Below are 8,351 nucleotides of genomic sequence, written 5' to 3' on the forward strand. Positions count from 1 at the left end.
TTGTCTGTGAGAACCCGATAACAGGATTACTGGCATTCTGGGAAAAGGCTAAGCGTTACTAATTTCTCTGGTTTTAGGGATTCAAATGGGATGAGGAGGGGGAGAGAGTGGCGATTTTAAGTTTACATTTCATAATCCCCTACTTGACAGCGCAGTCTAAAACTTCATATTGTGTCCGTATTGCACATTGTATATTTCCCAGAATACTCACCCTTTTCTCAGAACCTTTGTTTTCTCCGTATGGCGTTGATTCAGCAGAGAGTGATCCATGCACACCATACCATTGTTGCTGTGAGTCCTTGCTTCATTACACATTACACACCACCTTCTTCTCAGCTGCTCAAACACTCCATTCACAGCCATTCCTGAGTGCAAGCACCTAGACTGTACCACAAACAAGCAGCTGCTTGCTGAAGCACAGTAAAGAATCCAAACTGCGTTTGAGGTCCCTGCAAAACCAGCTGATCCGCCCTTCTAACTGAATGCACTGCACTTTAACTGCAGCTTCACTGGAGAGCTTTAGTGAAGCACAGGGATGGAAATCAGCCTCCTATTGCATAGCGGCTTCATTCATTCCGGGTTTCACTACAAGCTTGATTAGCCCCAGTGTATGGGTAACAAGCTCAGGTGTGTCTGATTAAAATCATGTTAAAAAAACAGGAACGGATCAAACTGCTATGCAATGGGAGTCTTATTTCCTTCCCTGAAGCATGTTGCTTGTTTCATTTCTATAGGCTTTCTTTGTTTAAAATAAGGTTAAATAAAGAAAGTCATTTTTTTCCAGTTTACATAGAAGCTTGGATCTGTTTGAACAGGGTGCAGGTGAAGCCAGAGTTTTGGGGTGATGGTGGAACAGGGGTCTCACAAAAAGACTCACTGAAAATCGAAACAAGACGCGGGGGGGCTCCTGGGTAGCATAAATGAATCAAATAAAAAGTGTGTGATGAAATGGAATCGTTCTCACTCTTACTCACACACAGACCTGCATTGTGTGCCTGGGAGTGGAACTGATCCGAGGGATAACATGTTCCCAGTGAACACAGTGATTCCTCTGGCAGACCCTCTGTGGCTGGAAGCTAACAGCAGCAGCCTCTTGAAGGAAGCCCCCCCCCTCACACATACACACACACACACAGTTTAAGGCTGGTTTCCGCTGTCACACTGGCAGTATAAGCACTTCATTTTTTGTTCTGTGAAGTGCTGTGAAGTGCTGGCCTGTGTATTCACTGGGTTATGGGGAATCACTCAACCCGACACAGAGCCCTAAACATTTTCATTTTCACCTGTTTTTTTTACCTGACAGCTGATCCTTATCTGTTTATTACTGCCCATCCCCCTACCCCTCTCCTCCACCACGGTGCACAGAACATGCGAGTGTCCCAGAACAAAAATAAAACATGACCAGTCCTATCCCCCTCAGCCTGATCCCAGGGCTTCAGCATTGTCAAGGGATTCTGTGGTAGCATTTTAGCATAGTATTATCAGCTGTTCAGAACATATTACAAGACCATAATCACAATAACTAAACTGAACATTTTCAATAATAATTCTGACAGTGGCACATTTAACAAATCCTCTCATGACTTTTAAACACAAATCTATCTCCAGTCTATATGTTGAATGTTATATATTTCAATAATTCTGCTCTGCGGACAGTGATCTCTGCCTGATAAGCTGCCTGGAGTTGTGGATTCCACAGTGCACACTGAATTCCGGTGCCTTTCTGCTGAGTTTGCTTGAAGCTTGTCTGTTGATTTCACACAGATATCTTCCTAATCATTTTACACAGTGGAGAGGTTGAGCGGCTATCCATTTTCATAGCTGCAACAAGATATGAAACTATATGTTTTTAAAAGAAAGATGTAAATCCACTGTGTCCAACAAGAGCAAACTGATTCACAGTCACCTTTCAAGCATGTGTGACCAACACGTCCCAGCAAACCGAGATTAAAAGAGAAATGTGGACGACACGCATTGCCATGCGGAGCAGCCAGTGTCTGGGAACGAGCTGCAAAGAAACAACACCACAATCCAGTGCATTTTACTAAACCCTTCTGAAACTGTTCTAAGACTGTCCTTCACTCAGCCCTCGCCATTGCACTGTCCAATGGGGACGGGCCATCCTCACCAGCAAGGACAGCCCTGATGTAATACGCTGAGGGTGCAAGGTATTTAAAGGGCTCTGGAGGGCTACATGAGAGGTCCTTAATGACTTTCAGTAAAAAGCAAACAGGCAATCGGCTTTCCATATCGTAAGAGGAATCACCTGCCAACCGAGCAGCTACCCCTACAGTACCACATCCAGCACATTTCCTTCTTGACCCACAACATGAAGGTGCAGATTGTGTGTACTTCAGAATACAAGATGAATACAACACGTTTTTAAGAACTAAATATGCCTTCAAAAAATAAAAAATAAAAGTGCCAAAATATTTAGTTTGTTGTCGACTTTCACCCCGTGTGGAGTTTTGTCTGACTGGAATTAGAAGTATTAAATAAGAATCTAGTGAGAGTCAATGAGAAGTCCCCACAAATACAGGAATGCACTGTGGCATTAAAGTGATCCCGCTTCTACTGCTGTGGAGAATAGAGAGAGAGGGGAGAGCTGGGGGGGAGTGCACTGAAACTGGAGCCTGAAACAGCTGGTGAGTTTGAATCCGTTCTGAGCCAGCGCTGGTAAGAGCTGTCGATACGGCAATTTATCAGAAGCTGGCGGCTAATGCCCAACACATGCGATTAATGCCTCTGTGTGCTAAGAGCGGGCAGATGGGAGAGAAGGAAAGCGCTCCGACGGTGAGATAATGTGCGCTGACGGAGCCGACGTTTATATTGCTGTTGTATCTGTGCGCAATCACTCACAAATGGAACCTTCTCCTTGCTGGGGGGCTTCGTTAAAGGGCATGATCGATGAAGTCAGCATTTACAGAAACTCCACATTCACTTCTCTCGCGATCATTGAGTAGTTGAAGCTGTCTCTGATTTGACCTCCACTTTCTTGGTAGTGCTAAGTTACTACTACCATACTGTAGCAGTACTACTAAAATCAGGTATAGTTTCTATACTACTGGGGTCACCTACAGTACTTGTGAATGGCAGTAGCAGTGCAGTGTAAATGCAGCAACAAAGCAAGGCTTTAGTAATACATTTGGTACTTTGGGAAGGATTTCTGCAGCTAAATAGATGCAGTGCAACTATATGGTGTGTTTATGATACAAAAACACTTCATAGAGAATTCAGGAATGTGCACAAAATATTTACATTGGTACATGTAGGTGACTTTAAATGAAAGGCAGTGTAGGGCACAGCTCTGCTGCAGGGCAGAGGGCAGGTGGCATTGCTGGAGCACCTCGGGGCACCCAGGGGGGGTGAGACAGCGAGCCCCAGCACTGAAGTGGGTCACAGAGCCGGATTTGTGCCCGCAGTGCCTCCTCTAATCCTCGGTTCCTGTTTTGTTTAAACGCATCGCCCGGAGGAAGCAGAGGATTTATTTGACAATTAGAGAGATAATACCTTCCCGTCAATTACCTGAAAGAGAAGGGGGGAGAGAGGGAGCGATCAGTCAGCCTGCACTGGGCCTCAGGCTTTAGATATTCCAGCAGAACGGCTTTCACTCCGGTGCTGTTGTGTCAATAACAGAACTGGCCTCGCCTTGATACCAGCGGCACTCAGAGCTCATTGTGCTCTGAAACTAATGAGGTGTCTAATGGAGTACTGTCTGGAGTGGAGCTGGAAGTGTAGTTCAGCTACACAGCACCAGACGAGGCAAATTGAAGGATTTAAAGCCTCTGTGTTTGACCTCACATTGCCATGTCAATTCAGCTGATCACCGTCGTGGAGTAGTCCCTCAGACTGTCCCTGCTGAGAAATGGGGATCGATTAACCCTGTGTTTCCTATCAAGGCTCTTTCCCCCGAGCCCCCGGATCTCACCTCCTGTTGTTTAAACACACAGCTGACTGTTGTATACGACTGCTTTGTGTTGTGCAATACTGCCTGTGGAAGTTCCCTGCTAATCTTTTCATTTTAATTATGTATCCTAATTCCCTACCGATTTCCCACTGTCTACGAGTGACTTGTAATTACAACACTGCTAGCAGCCAGGAGGTCATGGGAAGAAGATGGAAAGAAAAAAGAGGGAAGAAAAAAAATCACTTTATATATGGATTAGTTTGTGCTATTAAACGAATGTAATAGTGCTAATTTCTTTGTGCATGTTATATCATGTATTGTTATTAATTGTTGCATATAAGAACATTGAAAAAATAAACACCGGAAAAGTAAAGAAAGAAGAGAAAAAAAGAAAAGGAGAAAGGAGGGGGAGCGAGGGTGGCGGGCGATCATTCCCACTGAAGGCCATCCAAGAGAAATCCATTCCAATCCCCCACCACACTAAAAAACAGAAAAGCAATAAATTGCAGTGTGAGAAATGTGCCGTGATGACAGGGCCCCTGGACTCCCTCTCAGTCTCGGGTGACCCTGCGTGTTTCGGCACTTTCTCAGAGTAACATTAGAAACTCGAGGCCGAGGGGAGAGGGGGCTCCCCTGAAGACGCGGGCAGCTCCAGTGTCCCAGGACTCCATTGTGTGTGACCCTGGGAGCACGGCTGGTTACCTGATCAGCTCTGGATGGGGGGGGGGGCCCCATCACTTTTATTTATTTACTTATTTTGCAATTCTTTTCCCAGCAGGATAGCTTGTCAGAGACATAGCATCACATTTCCGGCAGGCTGTGTTTATGTGTGTTTGCAGAAGGGGCCTCACTGAAATGGAAGACTACCTGTCTTTAATGTGCTGAGTCTCAAGTCTGCAGTGAATCCTGCAGCAGCAGCAGCAGCGAGACCTAGCCAGACAGCACAATAAATCTGCTTTACTGTAAACAAGAGTCTGACTGGTTAAACGAGGGAGCACATTACAGCCTGCAAAACACTTGAATGGAGAGGCGAGGGCTGGACTTGAAGCACAAAGCAAATGGTTCAAAGAAGAACGTCTTACCCTTCAACTGAGGAGCCAGCTCTGTAGTGGAGAGGTCAGCACAGGTCTTGTGCTGATGCTGGTATTATTAATTGATTAGCCGCTAGGAGGAGATCCATTAAAGATCCACTCTCAAGGCATTCTGCCTGTTTTCTCAAATGCCTCTTGTGACCAGGAGCCTTTTAAACCAGTCGTTGTCAGTGCTGACAAACCTGCAGGCTGTTAACTGTCGTAAACACCATTATAATTGTGTTTCAAAATGTTTAGAGATAACAAACTGGCATTGAATGCCAGTGAAACACAAGGTACAGGTGTGCAAATTGGAAGAGATTGCAAATTAAAATCAGCAGGGGAGAATTCTTTGGCTCTCCCACTGCTGGTAATACAAAGTACCTGTTCATATTCAGGGTTTACTTTGGACCCCTTTGCCTAACTATGCAGCTCTTATCAGTAGAACACTGATTAGAATATATCCGCTGGGCTTTGTTCCCTAAAGCACATGATAGAGGGCATTGCTGCATTTCTGGACTGTGGGGATTCAGGCTGCAGATTAAACAGTAATATAGTGACAAGCTGAGCACTAGTTGGCTTGGTTCTTGCTCATTCTCTCCAATGATTTTAATAAGAGATGTGGTGCAATACCTGCATCTCCTTTCAAAACGCTCAACTTTATTATATTTGGATTTGCATAGACACAATTGCCTCTCCGTCTCTAAACATTAGGCCACACTGCCTCCCAGCCCCTCAGCTCTAAACATTAGCCCACACTGCCTCCCAGCTCTAGCCATTAGGCCACACTGCATCTCAGCTCTAGCCATTAGGCCACACTGTCTCTCAGCACTAACCACTGAAACCACGCTGCCTCCCCGTCCCTCAGCTCTTTTTGACGGGGTCTCTGTCTCCCTTGCTATTCAGTACACAAGAGCAGGATCATCCACATTTACTATTATTATTTATTTCTTAGCAGACGCCCTTATCCAGGGGGACATACAATTGTTACAAGATATCACATTATTTTTACATATAATTACCCATTTATACAGTTGGGTTTTTACTGGAGCAATCTAGGTAAAGTACCTTGCTCAAGGGTACAGCAGCAGTGTCCTCCACCTGGGACCAGGTATTAAAACACTCCCAATTCCTTGTGTGACTGGGATTTTGTATTCGTGATGGGCCAGGGGCAAAATCACCTAGAAATCAAGTGGGTACTACTGGATGGCAACTCAGAAAACAGAATGTGCTGCAGCAAGAGAATTAATGTTGTGTTCTGCAGGTCATTTGAAGTCAGCATGCTGGCCAGGTTTCCAGCAATCAGCCGGATCTCAAAGTAGCAAGAAATAGTGCCCGTGCGAGACTGCTATCGATTGCTTGAATACATCGTAACAGATACAGATCTTTAACCTGAGGACAATGCAGAAGCCTGCACGCTAGATTTTATTTCCAAAAACATGCATTCGCAAACGGTGAAAATAAAAAGCGCACAGACGCAAGCTACGATTGGTCCTGCAGATCAGATTAAAAAGAGAAAGTTACTTCTGAAGTGGAGGAGCTGATAATCTCGAGCTCAGCACATCTGTGCGTGATCTCGCCACCCCGTTCCCCTCCCTGTGAACCTGTAAACGTTTTGTCGGCCTGGCTGATGGGAAGATTGGCACCCCTCATTTGCAGCCAGCTATTCTGCACACAAACACCAGCCTTGCACGGAAACACACTTGCACGGAAGCTTGCAGGAGCACAGATGTGTCTCCTGTGTTGTGAAACCAAGTGTTCCAGCCTCTAGTCAGAGGTGTAAGAGTAACTAACTCAGATTGTAATAGAGAACCCCACAAAAGGTACAAACAGCACTCGTGTGATGTAAGCATGCTTCTTATCGCTGTACTGTTTGCTGCCAGGCAGTGCGTTATCAAACTTCATGGAGATACAGCATCATGAGTGTGTGAAAGGAGGCCAGGGCTGCCCTCATCGTTCCAGACAGCTTGTGCTGAATCTTTAACTGCGATTGCTTATCTGTAAGATAGCACTGCTCCACACACAGGGACTGTACACTGTGGAGGGGAGGGCAGACGTCACATGGACAACTCGGCTTTCTCTGCAGACTCAGCCCTTGACAAGATAACAAACGCTGGAACACAATAGGGTCGTCTATCCTGCTGCCTACACCTGGTCAAAGAGACAGAGGCAGGGGCAGTCGGATAAGGACAGGGACAAACGTATTGATCCCAGCCTCCTCGTTCAAATCAGTTCCACGTGTTCCTGTTTTCCAGAACGAGCAAAGTGTCACAATCAGGGGGGTCGCGCAGGAGGTCATGGATCCAGCTGGTTGTGTTTGAAAGCATTGCGGATTTCTAGGATCATTTTTGAGTTTTGTTATAATCATGTATCGTGGCCAGTGGACCTGAATAGGCTGGAGTGTTGATCTTGCAGTGGAGCATCAATTTACTTAAACTAAGGAATAGGAACACGGGGAAGACAAAATACCAAAAACAAAATAGGGATATGCAAACTTAGATTTATTTTTAGAATCATCCCTTACAGATGCAGATTTCATTCTTAAAGTTCAAAAGATCTCTTTCCCTGCGACTCACAAACACGCGCATGCCCTCTGACCCCTCTCCTCGCACAGGGCCAAACACTGCTTTACAAAACAATGGGGCTGAAAAATGAATTTAACACTGCAAAATACATGTTTTTATTTTCTTTAATATATAAACCAATAAATTAGATATACCATAGATCAAAAAGTAATGTCTGTAAAATTGTCTCAAAAGGATGAATAGAAAAAAAAACCCAAATGAAACACCTTGAAGAACATTGCAGATGTTAACATGACTTTAGAATTCATAAATGGAATGTAGATTTAAGAACATAAGAACATAAGAAAGTTTACAAACAAGAGGAGGCCATTCAGCCCATCTTGCTCGTTTGGTTGTTAGTAGCTTATTGATCCCAGAATCTCATCAAGCAGCTTCTTGAAGGATCCCAGGGTGTCAGCTTCAACAACATTACTGGGGAGTTGGTTCCAGACCCTCACAATTCTCTGTGTAAAAAAGTGCCTCCTATTTTCTGTTCTGAATGCCCCTTTATCTAATCTCCATTTATGGCCCCTGGTCCTTTTTTCAAGTCAAAGAAGTCCCCCGGGTCGACATTGTCTATACCTTTTAGGATTTTGAATGTTTGAATCAGATCGCCGCGTAGTCTTCTTTGTTCAAGACTGAATAGATTCAATTCTTTTAGCCTGTCTGCATACGACATGCCTTTTAAACCTGGGATAATTCTGGTTGCTCTTCTTTGCACTCTTTCTAGAGCAGCAATATCCTTTTTGTAACGAGGTGATTGGAATATCTGTCTCAATAGAATCCAGGCGTAAACATGCAGATACAATA

This window comes from Acipenser ruthenus, chromosome 22, assembly GCF_902713425.1.
Source record: "Acipenser ruthenus chromosome 22, fAciRut3.2 maternal haplotype, whole genome shotgun sequence".
Lineage (NCBI taxonomy): Eukaryota > Metazoa > Chordata > Actinopteri > Acipenseriformes > Acipenseridae > Acipenser > Acipenser ruthenus.